The sequence below is a fragment of the Colossoma macropomum genome, unplaced genomic scaffold (assembly GCF_904425465.1).
Source record: "Colossoma macropomum unplaced genomic scaffold, Colossoma_macropomum, whole genome shotgun sequence".
NCBI classification, from domain to species: domain Eukaryota; kingdom Metazoa; phylum Chordata; class Actinopteri; order Characiformes; family Serrasalmidae; genus Colossoma; species Colossoma macropomum.
The window spans coordinates 22,748,885-22,764,293 of record NW_023494787.1 but is presented as its reverse complement, the minus strand read 5'-3'; the positions used below and the strand labels follow the sequence as shown (position 1 = coordinate 22,764,293).

Below are 15,409 nucleotides of genomic sequence, written 5' to 3'. Positions count from 1 at the left end.
CTGATTTTCCAACCCGGGTTTGAGCTCGATGCAAATCAGTCAATTATTTTGAGGCTTTTCCTGACTAAGTGCTGTGACTGAGAGGTCTGCGAGAGAGAGAGAGTGAGTAAGAGCGAGCATGTTGTCATGACTCCTTCTCACACGCCCACACGCAGCTTGCCTCTCGCTGGGGCAGTGGACTGCAGTGTTCGAGAAGCAGACCATTTCCAGACTTAATTGTTTAATTACATGATCGTTACATTCAAATCATCGTAGTTTTCATGGTCTGACATGAGTGGGCTGAGTGAGCGGATGCGCTACGCTCCGGGAGTCTCTCTCTCTCGCGATCAGCTGCCTCTGTGAGAGCGTGTCCCCAGCTGTAGTAGTATCAAGCTGCAGCCCCACAGACTGATGATGTGAAGCCCCAGGCTGTGCGGATGAAGCCCTTGTTTGGGTGGCTGTAAATTGCTCCTTCAAGGATACGGTTAGTGCCCTTCCCAACCATGTTAGCCAGTTATCCAACACACAATGAAAACAGTGAGTTATCCAACCTAACGTAACATTAAACTTCATTATGTAACTACAGCATACATATTTATTTACTTTATGAACTTTCACCTAACCTTTGTTAGCTACCTCATCAACACTTTAGCTAGCTAGCTAACGTCCACCCAAGCTGGAATTTCTACCAAAGCTTGTTACTCCTCAGCTCCAGCTACAACGGCAGGACAGAGTCCTGAACCTTCCCCCAGCAAACCACTTCCAACTCAGCCGCTTCGGAGGAAGGGGGTGACCTTCAAGCTTCCAGAGAGGGATCATATTCCTAGGTTCTAATTACTGTGATTGTGAATTCAACTCTTATCCGAGGAATCTAATTACACATGTCTTTGTTCTCTAGTGAATGAAGGCTTTGCTAGCGAATGAATGCCCAAGGTCTCTGCACGAAGGGTAAAAGTTTAAAAACGTCAGAAAGCTGATGGGAAGCTGTGCTGAAAGTTGAAAAAAAGTGCCCCGAAAACCCTGAAAACTATCCTTAACACTCAAACCTATGATCTTAATCATATAATTATACCTATAGAACCATAAAACTGATTGGTATGCCACCAAAAGCAGATCTGGTACTGGTACTCACACCAGCTGAGTAGAACTGATTAGCAGTTCTGCTCTAACAGTACAGTTAACAGTACAGTTAAAATCATACCAGTTGAGTAAAACTGTTAAAATCATACTGGTTGAGCAGAACTGTAAATAAAACTGGCTGAACTGAACTGGTAAATCAGTCCTATGTGACAGACTCAAGTTCATGCTGCTTTACCAGGACAAATGTTCTCAGCTGAAGCACATTCATTAGTCTTCCCAATGCTCGAGTCCAGCGAGTTGCTTAGCTAGGCTAATCCAGAATGCATGATCATGAAGTAGAATACAAAAGCAACAATGAAACTGCACATCTGCTGAAGCAGTGCTCTCCAGTGGTGCATTCTTGCAGGCGGCCATTAGCCCAAGTCCCTGCTCTTCCACCTCTGGACAAAAAAACGCACCACACCATCCACACTGGAGCAGAAAAAGCTCAGAGGCCTGAGTCTACAGTCTACAGCCTGATTGAGCCACTCCATCTGTGTGTGTGCACTCATGTGTGTGTCACAGAGTTAATGTGAAGCACACACACACACACACACACACACACGCGCGAGGAGGTCATACATGTTCAAGTGTCCGTGAATCGGATTATGTGTACACAGAGTAGTCTGTTCGGCTTTGGCCATGTGTCATGTACTAGCGATCTAAATGATCATGTGTGTGTATGCTCGTCTCTATGTGTTAGACACGCATGAGCGAGCCCTTCATAGCCAGAGGGAAGAGAGAGACTCTTCCTCCTCCCTTTCTCTTGAACGCACGCGCACTCCCGCACGCACAGGGGGAGTGTCTGGGCAGCGGAGAGTGTGCGGACACTCTGCAGGCTATTGTTTGTGGTGGAACCTCTTTATCTGTCTGATGCATTTGTATTCTGGTCATAGCAGCTAGCCCCAGTATAAGATAGAGCATTAATATCAGGTGCAACATGGCATTAATGCCTTGAAGACACACACACACACACACACACACACACACACACACACACACACACACAGACACACACACACTGTACTCATGTACATAAAGGGGTAGACAGACAAACATTTGAACGGGCCACCAAGTCAATAAATCCAATAAATCTAAAAATCAAATAAATATTTTGCGGCCATAATAATAGAAGCATGTTTATTGTTGTATTTACAATTACCAAGAATGCTTACGAACCTATAACGAATCAAGTACATTTTAATAAAAAAATTTTATTAAAAGCTTTACATTATAAAAAACATGACCATTGTGGTCTCTCCTACTGATCTGGCCCACTCTGACATCATCTGATCTAGGGGTCAAAAACCCCTCATATACTGACAATGTTATTAGGTACTATTTAGCTACTGCAATTGCAGCATCTCACTGTAATGCCACTTTATTTCATTTACAAACTTTTTTCATAATGTGACAGCAAACTTCAGCCATCATATTTACGGGACCACCATAGTCACCGCACCACCTCCATTAGCTTTCACAGTGGTTGTAGTTAACAAATTCTGACAAAATTTGATTTGACACAATTAGTTCTGTGTCCAACAAAACAGGTTTGTTAAAAGGGAAAGAGAACACAGACACATCTACAGGCTATGTGTTCTTACATTGTGTTCAGACTTGGCAAGTATGGACCCTGGTGTCACTGTTCTGTTAGCACAATTCGCTAGAACTGGACAATGCTGCCATGCAAATCCTGGCACACAGACAAGATCCCTTGAGGAGGTTGGTCTCTGTCCACTTCTAAAATGGAAAGTTGTGGTTTAAAAATGAAACTGAGGCACGTGTGAAGCCATTATTAAATACCTGAAATACATACATATATTTGACTACACGTCACTCACATTACGTACTGATGCACAAAGTTTCTGAAATTTTAGAAATCAATAATCCACTTGAGGTGCTGCAGTAGCTTCACCTCACTTCAAGACATGGAAAAATAAGGAAACACAAAGTCTCATGGCTTGTTGCTTAAGAATGAGGAACAAAAAAGACAGACAATATAAGAAACACATGAAAAAAACCCACAAGCCCAGTTAGATCAGGGTACAATGTACTTTAGAAAGTGTGTGGGTTGTTGCCAGTACCAAATGTATGTCATAAAATCCTGTTTAATCAAATAAAGTCTATTTTTTGAATAGGGGTGAGTGATATGGCAAAAATATACCATGACACTATTTCTCTGATATGGATCATAACTTTTTGATGCATAGACACAATGCATGAGCAGTGCCCTGTTTAAAAATAGCCATTAAAAACTATAAGTACAATTATTTTTATTCAACATTTCACACACTATGATGCACTAAATGTACAAAATTAAACAGGAGTAATTAAGCTTTCCTTGTAATGAAACGAAGTTTGGTTAGTGTTCTTTAAGTATGGATGCTATCCACATAATATGTTCAGAAAAGCGTTTTTTTTTTCCACAATAAAATCAATCATGATAAAATACCACATTGCCCACCTCTACACATGACTTTTGTTTACATCTCTTGGTTTGATGTCAAGTAAGTTGCCATGAACGCTAAGCGAACCTGAACTAAAATGCACCAATGTATTATTTTCTGCTTTGGTCTGGACCAAGGCAACCAAACTACAAATATAAACATACGGCGACCAAAATGTGAAACGCTGTGGCCATTGGCACTGGGCCATAGGCAGTGTCTCCTGCTGCCTACACATGCTCCATAGTTCAACTTCAGACACAAAAATCTGGTATTACAATAAAAAAAAAGTCTGAAGTGAGCAAAATACAGTCTGCATGTAAAAAAACAAAAAAACAAAAAAACAAAAAAAAAAAAGTGTAAAGTGTGCACTATGCAAAAATGTATCTTGCAGTATTACAGAGTACAGCAGCGCAGAGTGCCGAAAAACACTCACAAAAGCTTCCTGTCAGAACCTGAGCAACTGCAGGCTGACTAATCTCCTCACGGTGGAGGGAAAAAAAAAGAGAAAAAAAAATCAAGAAAAGAACTGAGTTTATAATCTCAGGCTTCACTGCTATCACTCACTTTGAAGTAACGTGGCATTCAGACTCTGCTGTAGCTGCTGCTTCTCTTTGACTCTGATGTACTTGCAAGAGAGGAAGTTTGTAATGGAAGACAAAAGGTGTGTAGCTGCAATCCCCCGCTCACGTGATGCCTGAGCTCAGCCACGGTTATTGCTGAGCTGCATTAACAGCCAGAATACAGCAATGCTCCCTCAGATGCGACCATTACAATGAACTCACAACACAGAAAGAGAGAGGATCTGAGGCTAATCTATGACAAATGATGGTTTAGGTGAGGGTGGAATGGGTGCACTGCACCAAGCCCACCGCAAGACCTCAGGAGAGAGCAGTAATCACACTCACACATACACGCACACACAAAGAAACCAAAACGCTTTTTTTGGGGTGGATGGAGGAGGGGCATTCCAGGCTATCTAATATTAGTCCCAGCTCTATAAAGCATATGAGCTGTTTTCTTCCTCCCCTCCATAAGACATGACTAATCAGCAAGTACAGCATGGAGTTGTGCAGCCATTGTGACCTTGTTCTGCACAGAGAGATATATTAACAAAGCAGGCTCGTGTGCCTGTATGTGTGCTGTAATCTGTAATCAGTGAGTAATGCCGCTCGACTGGGTATTCGACACCTCCACATATTACTGCTTACAGTACACCACATAGTACTGCTTACAGTAATACCATCCAAACCACCTAGACCGCAAAAACAGACATGTTCAAAACTTGATGAATTTCTTTTACATCAGAGAAGCTCAACATAACACAGGATGTGTAAACCAATCAAACCGAAAGAAACTGGTCACCCCCCCCCACACACACACACACACACCCCACCTCTCACCATCCCGCTCAAATGCAGCCTCTGCCGCTGCTACCGAACCAATCAGGCGCCATGTTCATCAAATCCCCTCGCCGCTGTACTGCACCATGAACCCAATTAAACCCCGGGGAGCCACGTCTGACTGGTCTTAAAATGCCATATTGTACAGCAGTCCCCAATTATAAATTAAACAGAGCCGTAATTGGCCCCTTGATCGCTTAATCATCTCTCGATTATCTCATTATTGCTCGTTCTATCATTTTATCAGTCACTTTCATCCACACATATCTACACACTGATGCTGGTAATCTCTCGCCTGTCATGCTGCCCCAGTCGAATATCTATACGATCTACATTAGTTTTATTAACATGGACGCTAAAAAGAAAACTGTGATTGTTCTTCGGGAACTCTCAAACAAACAGCATGACATATGGCAGTACTGGGGGTGTAACAGTACATTCAGTAAATGATTCATCTCCATTCACACTGTATACTACTGTAAAACATCCTAACCAATATATATATAAAAAATGTCCATTCAAAGGTTTAAAACTACATCTGCAGCAGTTCCTAGCATGTTTCAAGCCAATAAGTTAGTAACATGATCACAAACTGATGACTACCAAATGGAGAGAGGAACATGCCAGAGCAGACCATGAACAAACAATACAACAATTTATTTAGTCTTTAATTAGAGTTAACATCTGCAAACATCTGGCAGCTTTTCAGAAACTCAGTCACTCTGAACAAAGGGATACATTTACTTTATAAGCTGAATAACGCTAATACATTCCTGTGTGAGGTAACTGAATGATCTGCGTCAGATAGCAGACCATTTCTGACAAGTCAACATTCCTGTGGACGCTTTGTACTTCAGTAAGCCAATAATCACGTAATACTTATAAAAGGTAGTGAAGTAAGCTGGTAGCGCAGCTGCATGTAGTTGCTGGCTACACAGTTAAAGGCTTCTTTCACAACTGGTGTGCACACTTAAAGTGCTGCGGCTCTCTTCTACGTTCTAATAAGCATGGGATATCACTGACATGGGGATTTTATCGATATGTTGACCTCAAAGATACGTTAGAATAGGCCTATGTAGCTTTCTGGACAACTATCTCGCAAGTCATGACCCACAGGCTGAGAATCACTGGTTTAGACTTGGTGTGCTTTTGGGGACATTTGATGATCTTTGTTGAGCACCCTCCTGTGGATTTTTTTGGGGAAAATAGTGCATTTAAATTCGTAATATATTGGACTATTTGACAAAAAAATGGGGAGAAAAATCCGAACTTGATTGCTCTCGCTCTGTGCTGCAACGACAGAATCTATGAGTGCAGCCGTCTGGTTCAAAAACACCTCCCTTCTAACACCTGTACAGTGCTTAGGAATCAGGTATACAGACAACTATTAATTCTGTGTAACAAACTTAACTTACATTTTTATCATCCATCATCACAGTTTTACTTTTTGTTTTAGTTGTTCTTAAGCTTAGCAGTGCTGGTGTTCTCTTCACCCACCGCCAGAACTCAACAAACTAGGCTCTGAGCTCCCTGGTTTTAGCCTCACCATAGACTTAAAGTGCCCCCATCATTTGTCAGGCATCTTTGACTTTTTCTTGCTTTCCATGTGGCCATGTAGGCAGAAGGAGCCAGGCTTTCGAACACTAAAGAGAGACTTGTAAATCAGTGTAATAAATGAATACTTCAGTATTTCAATTTTTTTGGAGCAGCCCTACAGTTTTGCATTATGATACCACAATGTTACGACACACTGTTACACCCCTAGGGAGTAATGCCCCATATTTCACAAAACATTGGTCTGTTATTCCACAAATAGTGATTTAATGTTTTAGAGTGGTGAAAAAAGCAAAAAGCTTAGGTATGTAATGCTGTGCCATGCCATCACTCAATACCACCCACCTCGCATGCAAGTGAGAGTGAGAGAGGGAGTGAGAAGAGAGAGATAGACCGCACAAGCGTGCACACACACACCCAACAATGGCATCAACCAGCCAATGAGAAAGGCGTTGTAGTGCACGTCAGTATGAACCCCCCTCTTTAGAGACACACACACACACACACACACACACACACACACACACACACACACACACACACTCCCCTGTCCCCCTTTACATAATATAATGACTGTTTCAGTTCAGTCAGCTGCTACAAAAACCAGACTCTCTCTCCCCGACCCGGTCCACCCCCCCCGCCCTGCATCTCCGCACACCCCCCACCCCCTACCCAAACCTGCACACGCGCAATCCTCCACACACTCACAGCTCCGGGCACTCTGCCAGCCAACGCAGCAGCAGCTCAGGGAGATGAAAAGAAAGAGAACGAGAAAGAGAAAAAGACGAGGACAGAAGAAGAAAGAAAAAGATCGAGGAGGCGAGATATCGGCCCGATTACGGAGGGGATCACCCAAATCATGGTCACCCAAAACCCCCCCAACTACCCCCAGTAGTAATAAAGTGCAGTCAGTATTTTCACCCCTCCCCACCATGACCCTACCAAAATCTGCCCTCACCTCATTCTCTGCCGAGTTACTGTACACAGCCATTGATACTAAAGCAGCATATTTGTCGCTCAATTGTTCTGAGGGAGTCCAGAATCTTTCTGCCAGTGAGGAGGGTGGGGGACACTTCTAGCCTTACAGTTAGGGGAAAAATACCTTCCCAAAAAAAAAAAAGCTATGGTTTCATGGCCTATGCCAACATAAGACTCTCTTTTGTACCCTTAACCCCCCACCCTCGCCATTCAGCTACAGCCGTGCCACACACCACAAAGCCAAAAAAACTGGCCCCTCCCTCCTTCTACACCCCTCCCCCATTTTCCAAAAAAAGTATTTCTTCTGTTTTTTTTTTCCTTCCCTTTCCTTGCCGTGCTGTAAAAATAAACACACACGCTTGCTTTCTGGGGGCCCCTTCAAGGTACTGCCGACTCCAGGCTATTTTTCGTAATCAATGCATTTATAATGCAAGAGACCCAGATAAAATGTGTGTATGCGTGTGGAGTGTTGGGGGGGGGGTGTGTGTGGGGGGGGTGGACAGAGGATAAAGAGTAAGAGACTGAGCAGAAGGGGGTGGGAAAAAAAAAAAGAGAAAGACGGCAGTGCAGTGCGCTCTCCTGACACGCTACCCTGTCATAATGCCAACCCTTAATTCCCTCTCCGCCCATCCCCCCACCAGTATACCATCTTCTTTATGCACACGCCACTGCTGCCTGTCGATCAGATCACTGCTTGCACAAAAATGTCCTCTTGCCTCTGCCCTCTCTCTGAACGCCATCACACCCTGACGACCTCCCAAAACCCCAACACACACACACACACACACACACACACACACACACACACACACACACACAATCAAAGTGCTCAGTTTGACACTAGACATAACAGATTTGGAGAGGTTCGTAAAAACAGGCCAAATGCCAGACGATGGGGTGTAATAATAATAAGGCCATTTGCGACCGCATGGTGGAATCCACAGCTCATTTCACGCATGATCTGCATCATGACAATTCATTTGGCTGACGCAACTCCCCGCCCCACCTCCAAAACCAGTGCTTGTGGCATCACATCCCTCACCCAGGGTAGAGCAGGAGCGTCGTCTTTAAAGCCAACCCAGCCTTCCAACACACATACACGTGCCCCCCTCCCACCGCGCTGATGTTCAAAAATCTTGATTCCTTCACGCAAGAGTACCAGAGCATCTTCTTAATTTTCTGAGTTTGCAGTGTGATTCATCCCAGGGCACGGTGCTTATCATGAACATGCAGGGGTTTTCGCCCCAGCCGTTCCCCCGACTGCTCCCCCGCATCCTGACCGGTCCTGGCCCATCTCCCAAATCTGCCTGCGCTCATCCAGCCCGTCTGATCAGCCACCCGCTCCATTGGCTAGATTAAGCCTTCCCCATTTGCTACATCTGATGCGCGCACAGACCTCAAAATGGCTGCTGCATCCCCACCAAGGTGTGCACTTAGACAAATGTAAATAAATAAATAAATAAAAGCATACACACGAATAAATACTTAAGCTCGCTGCCACCCATCAACAGGCAATGGACGAGTCGCTCCGAGCGCCGCTCTCATAAATCTTCCCTATGATTGGGCACAGTCACACAATAGTTTTTGTGACCTTAAATGTAAGGAGGGTGATTTATGGCGAAAGGCAGCCTTTGAGGCAGTAACCCAGTTGGAAGCTGGAAAGAGCAGACTTGCTATGGGGTCATACAGGGTAAGCACTACATACACCAGGAAAGGCAGGCCTTTCTGTGCAAGCCTTACACCGCTATTCTCTCTTTTCCTTCTGGGGATGTGTATGGGCTGCCGTGTGGTGAGAAAGTTCATAATTAGAGCAGAGGTTAACTGAGTTTCAGGCGGGTCGGGAGAAACTCCATGGGAAAGATTACTCTTTAAGAGAACTCTTTACCTGTCAAACACTGCCTACTTCTTACATGAAGAAAGTGAAGAAAAAAAGCCTTTTGTCAACTATAGCTTCTAAATACTTCTGTCCAATGACAAGCTAATTCCTTTTCTTTATTCCACACTCACTTTTATACACTCATTTTCAGTTCTTATTTTTTTTCCTCATATTGCTCTTGTTGCGTTACTGTTTTGCTATCCAACATCGATCAGCAGAGGACAGATTCCCCTTTTGATTTGCAGTTGCAGGGAGTTTCTCCCTGCCATTGTTGTCATTGGCCTGCTCATTTGGGGCTTGAGCCCAGACTTTCTGTAAAGCTGCTTTGTGACAACACTTTTTGTTTTAACTTTACATCATGATAACATTGGGCACTTGTTTCCACAGCTACAAGAGTTGGATAAGCAATTCATGCATCATCCAGCCAAGACGGGATACAGAAGTAATAATAATAATAATAATAATAATAATAATAATAATAATACATAAAATAAAAAAGGGACATAACAGACATTTTCAGCTTCAATGCAGTTTTTGAGGTCAGTTTTTTCAATATTTTTAAGTCTAATAAATGTCTTAACAGAGCTCTTATTATATCAATACTCAGACTGATTTGGCATTTGAGCGTGGGTGTGTTCAGAGCATAAACTCCCCCCGCCCCACTCTCTTTGCCCAGATGTCTAGTTCTGATCACTGATAGTGGTTCCCATGGGAAAAAAACGACAAATGAGACACCCTCAGAACAGACCGAGGGCTGTAATGTCCATACAGTTTTAAATTGCGATACACTGTCTCGAACCTCAGTTCTTCAGATTTGTCAGTCCTGTATTGAAATCAGGGGTGGTGCCACACCTCCAAAAGTGGTGGGGCAAAACTCTTTGTTTAAAACAAACAAACAAACAAACAAACAGCTGTCTGAGTGACAAAATGCAACTTGGCCACTGACTAACTAGAACTAGCTTTCATGTCATGCTAATAACCTGTCTCTATAAACCTATTCTTCAGAGTTTTTGTGGTATTGTTTCTTCATTTAGCTCAGTTGGTTTCACATCACAACAGCTAAAGGGGACCAAATTAAACAAGCGTTCGCTTATTGGTCAAACTTTTTACTGACACATCTACCACAATGAAAACATAAAAATATAAACAGACAATATAAAAGTGACACTTAACGTCTATGTGTATCACAAAACAAAGCAGTAATTAACTTCCTTGATATCTGCTTCTTTATGATTGGTTTAAGAATGTGAATTTCACCAATTAGGTCGCTGATGGTTGGCCAACACAGGTTCTGCTACGCATGTCTCAAGATTAAAAGTGTATCTATTATTTTAAGTGTGCTATTATTTTATTGCTTGTCTGCTGTTATTATCAGAAGCTTGCGCTGCAGGAACTATATGACAGTCTGTAAAGAGTAAAATGTTAAAACAGGCAGATTATGTGGACAGTATGGAGCTGATGTGTACTGAGAAAAGCAAACTCTGGGTGTTGAATTCTCTCGTTTGAGGTGCACCATCACAAAAATGTGTTCCCACCAGAAGCAAACACAACAGTCCTGATTGAAAATGTTAAATACTTACATAAGAAAATAAAATCTTAAACAACTCTGTCAAAACAACAGGTTTGCACAATTATGTGCAGATTGCAAAATCATAGTTAGTAAACACAATATTTGCCATCATGACTAAGATTTGAACTACTGTTCCTATTGATTGGAAAATACATTAATTGATTTCCACTGAGTGAACAGTAGTGGCAATAAGTGATCCGCAATCATCTAAACCCTGGCCCCTTACACTGAGATCTATCTAGAGTCAATATCTTAACTGCTGTGTTTATCCCTATTGCTTTTGTGTATTACTGTATTGTCATGTCTTCTATGGACACACTCTCGGTGGGATACTGATGGTGAAAGATCTGAGAGAGGTAACTTCTGGACACATATCCCTCCGACCCATACAGAATGTCAGCGTCACATTTTTCAAGGGACTGCAAAGAAATGAATGGAACGTGCAGTTTTAAAACTGCACAAGGTTGCAGTATTGACACTGACCATACGCAGCAGAAACTACTGACTCTCATGGCTTTCTGAGCCATCTGGACTGGTGAAAAAAGAAGAGTCCAAACAAATTAAAAAACACCATTTTTAACTATTTCACAAGCACAGACGAGGTGTTAAAGGCTTAGATTTTTTCCAAGTCATTTCAAGTCAAAGCAGCAACACAATACGCGGTAAATACATAAAACAAATCAGAGGGATCAGAGAGAAGGAAAAATGAAAAGAAAAAAAATCTTTTGACATTTAGAGCCTATTTACATGGCTCCATATTTATTTATGTCCACCAGGTCAAACCTCATTGACCATATCGAGGTAGTCCATCTGGGAGGAGCTAAGATTATGTACATGACTTGAAGAAATGGATACTTTCACACTTAACTCCCTAAATCTCCAATGCACCTCAAATCACCTCTTCAAGTGGTTTAAGTGATCAGACAGTAGTCTGTCTCCAATGTGTCTTGGCTGCGTTTACCTTTGGACTTTTCACAACTGGATAGCTTTCTGATCAGCCCAAGATGCATGAAGTGGCTAAGCATAAAAAAGCCCAGTGTTTCCAGCCTGACTCTTAACAAAATCTGACAAAATAATAAAAAAAATCTGTGTTCTCTGTGGGTTCATTTCATTAAATTTGACATGCTGCATTAACTGCGGTGTCATGAATATATCTATGACGACTGCTGTAGTTAGCTTTCTAGCTAGACTCTAGGACTGTTATTAGCATAATAACAGACTCTAAGATGACGTCTGCTCATGTACTCTCACACAAATGTCTATGGTTTGCTAGCGTTACACAGAATCATGTGTAAAAGCAAGCAAATCTACTATTTTCTCTTCAATGACCAAAAATATGAGCAAAAACCACTTGTTGTTGCTGCTAGCACATAGGCTAACAGAACTAGCATTATAGCTTCTGAGCTAGCTAACACTGTTACGCTGGTGAACTCTTTACATAGTGAGAAGTCCAAAAATAGAAACGGACACATCAAAATACTATTCCAGTTTATGTTCTTGTGCACTTAGTGGTCATGTACTAGACCCCCGTAACCTTATCCTCACCTTAAAAGTGAAACAGTGAGAATTAAACTGGTCATAGACAGCTCAAGCTCAAATTAACATACTATACTCACTGCGGTTCCTGCAACTGTTGCTAGGACATGATTTTGGTTGTTTTTGCGTTTTCTGCTTTATTTTATTATTTGTGACGGCGGCGTTGCTTCATTTATAGTGTATAGTAGCACCTACTGTTTGTCTCGGATGACACTTGTACATGTACATTTCAACAATAGGTGTCAGTCAGTCAGTAGATAAGTAAAGTAAGACACAGCGACTCTCATCCCCTTGACCACTGGGCGGTTCGGCAAAAAATTGATTATTGATTCAATAATGGAATTACAGCCACTAATTACAATATATAGTGCCTTATCCACACACACACACTGACCCATATATAGTCACTACTGCTGGGAATTTTCTTTCCTTTCTACTCTCTCAAATGGCAGCATAATGGATAACACCACCACCACCTTACACACAAGAGACTGAATGTTCAATGTTCAGGCACAAACTTCACTGCTACACCGAAAAGCGCCTTTGGCCAAGAATACAAATGTGATATTCCCCTATTAACTGACAAAATATTTACATAAATTAATCTAAAGGTTATAAAAACTGTCTGATTTAGCTGTGTCATAGATATTTAAAATGAATCAATGATCCATCTTTAAAGTTATAATCTGTTTTACGATTCTTGCGTTTCATATATGGATTATAATTGTGAACTTGTGAAAATGCAAAAATGTACGTTCTCGGTTTTTGATACTGGTATTGCCACAAGATGTTACCTATCAGTTACTGTTATTAGCCCAGACAATCAAAAAAAATCAAAAAAGGGGGCATCCCTGAATAATACTGAGTAATATGTTTGTATAATACTGCCCCGGTTGTAGATCAGTGACAGTAGCAGGCTTGCATGTTTTACAGAAGGACTGAAATGTCACAGAGACGGCGAGCCCTCCTGTGTCGTGGCTTGTGTCTCTATGAGCTCACTTTCACAGACGCCAGCGCTCCAGCATGAGTGTGACCTCCCTGAGGGCACACAAAGCAGAAATATGACTTCAGCAATGCACTCATGAGCTCACGCCACAGCCATTTCTACACTCGCAGCTCCAGAGGAGACGGACAGCAGGTGACAAAACAACACAGCGGTCAGGCCTGCTTCTGGGCCGACCCAATCTCTGCCACTGTTCCCTCTCTCTTTCTCTTGCTCTTTTGGCCTTTTAAGACCAGGGGAATGTGATGTATTCTGTGGGAAAAAGGACGGAGTGAGGAGGAGTGTGACACGAGGTTAACAAAAAGAAAAACAAAGACAGGACACTTGCAAGAATATGCAATCTCTCAGCAATGTGCCTCTTCCATAAGATAGCCTTCTGATTCAAATTAGCCTAGATGAATCCCTTAAAAAGTTTCGTTTGGGGAATCTTTTGGAGTACTGTAGGATCCAGAGATCCAAAATTTGAATATGCATATAAAACCCCCCTATCAATGAGACCGTACTTCCATTAAAGACTCGGTGCACTTCAATGGAACGCTAAAAATAAGCAAGACAAGAAAGAGTGCGCGAGTCAGAACAGCTCAGCCCCATTCTTTAAGAGAACAGTGCATAAAAGCACCATAATCAGTCACTAAATCTGATAAAAAGGGATTACTAGCATTCACAAATTCACTGGAACATTGAAACGGGGAAGAGAAAAAGAACTGCTTGCTTATTAGCAAGCGGCTGTGAGCTAAAATAAGAAAAAAAACATATCGTCTTAACCCTTAGCAGAGCTTCTCACTGCACTTCCTGAAACCTCTTATATGCTTAGAGCTTCAAATTACATAGAACACAAAGGCTGAGGCCTATATGTCACATCTATTAATGCTATGAGGGGAAAATGACCATCTGTACAAAATATGCAAATTTCAAACATGGCAGGCTATCATACAATAGGTTGCTTGGTGGCCAATGGCAAGATCACGCTTACACTCAACTATGTGTTTTAAATGTAGCATGGGATCAATAAGCAATTTGTGCTGCTGAGCATGAGCACTGCAGCAAAGCTCATTGGTTAATTCGCTAATTGGACCACAAACCTCATCAGCCCACACACTGGCATACTGTTACTGTATATTTATTACTCTGAGGAGGGGCTGCTGGCAATATGACCAGAATTTGCATAAGGCCAGTTTCTGACACTAATGAGGCCAATTAGGCGGATGGCACCCATAGCAACAGAGTTGTAATTGGTTGGCTTCCACTTTCTGGTAGTTGTGAGTAACAGAATGTGGGTTTAGTGTCAATGTGTTTCACGGCTGCAAAATCATGATACATTTGATTTTAATTTGGCTGCATCCATCTTTACCCTAACGTTGGGTGAGGGGTGAGCTGCGATGAAGCAAATCGGCAGTCTTGCACCTTCAAAGCAACGCACTACACCCTCCTACACGCTCACTTACATCCATACACTCAATTAACAACCATCTGCATACACCAGAACGCATGCAGACAACAGAGCCACTGTCCCTTCTATCTAAACAAGCAGAAACGTCCCTCTCAGCCTGGGCACGCAGCGCACTAGACACACCTAGATATGGACGGCATCTCCTGCTCGCACTCCTTCAGCCATAACACTTAAAACCCTGATCTTCATTAAACAAGACAACAGCTCATTGTGTCCGTTGCCATGACAACAGGCCCTTCTATTTTTAAGCCATGCCACTAATCAATTCTTGTTCTGCTGTCGCCCGAGGGAGGGAGGGGCGTTTTGGGAGGAGGGTGGGGGCAGTAGAAGGGGGCAAAAGGGGAGAAAGTGTGTGTGGGGGTGTGAAGTTGAAGACAAAGAGACAAAATAGAGAGAGAAAGAGAGAGAAAAAAAAAGAGAGAGACGTGAAAGATCGAGGGAGTGCACAACAAGAGCAGTGAGACACTGACAGCAGTGGCAGACTCAACAGCAACTAG

At 42.5% G+C, this 15,409-nt stretch overlaps 1 protein-coding gene across 2 annotated transcripts in view; it reads right to left on the bottom strand.

The window, feature by feature from the left end:
- The window catches only part of gatad2b (GATA zinc finger domain containing 2B), a 43,681-nt gene that overhangs the window by 14,957 nt on the left and 13,315 nt on the right, over nt 1-15,409 (bottom strand). The window lies entirely within an intron of this gene.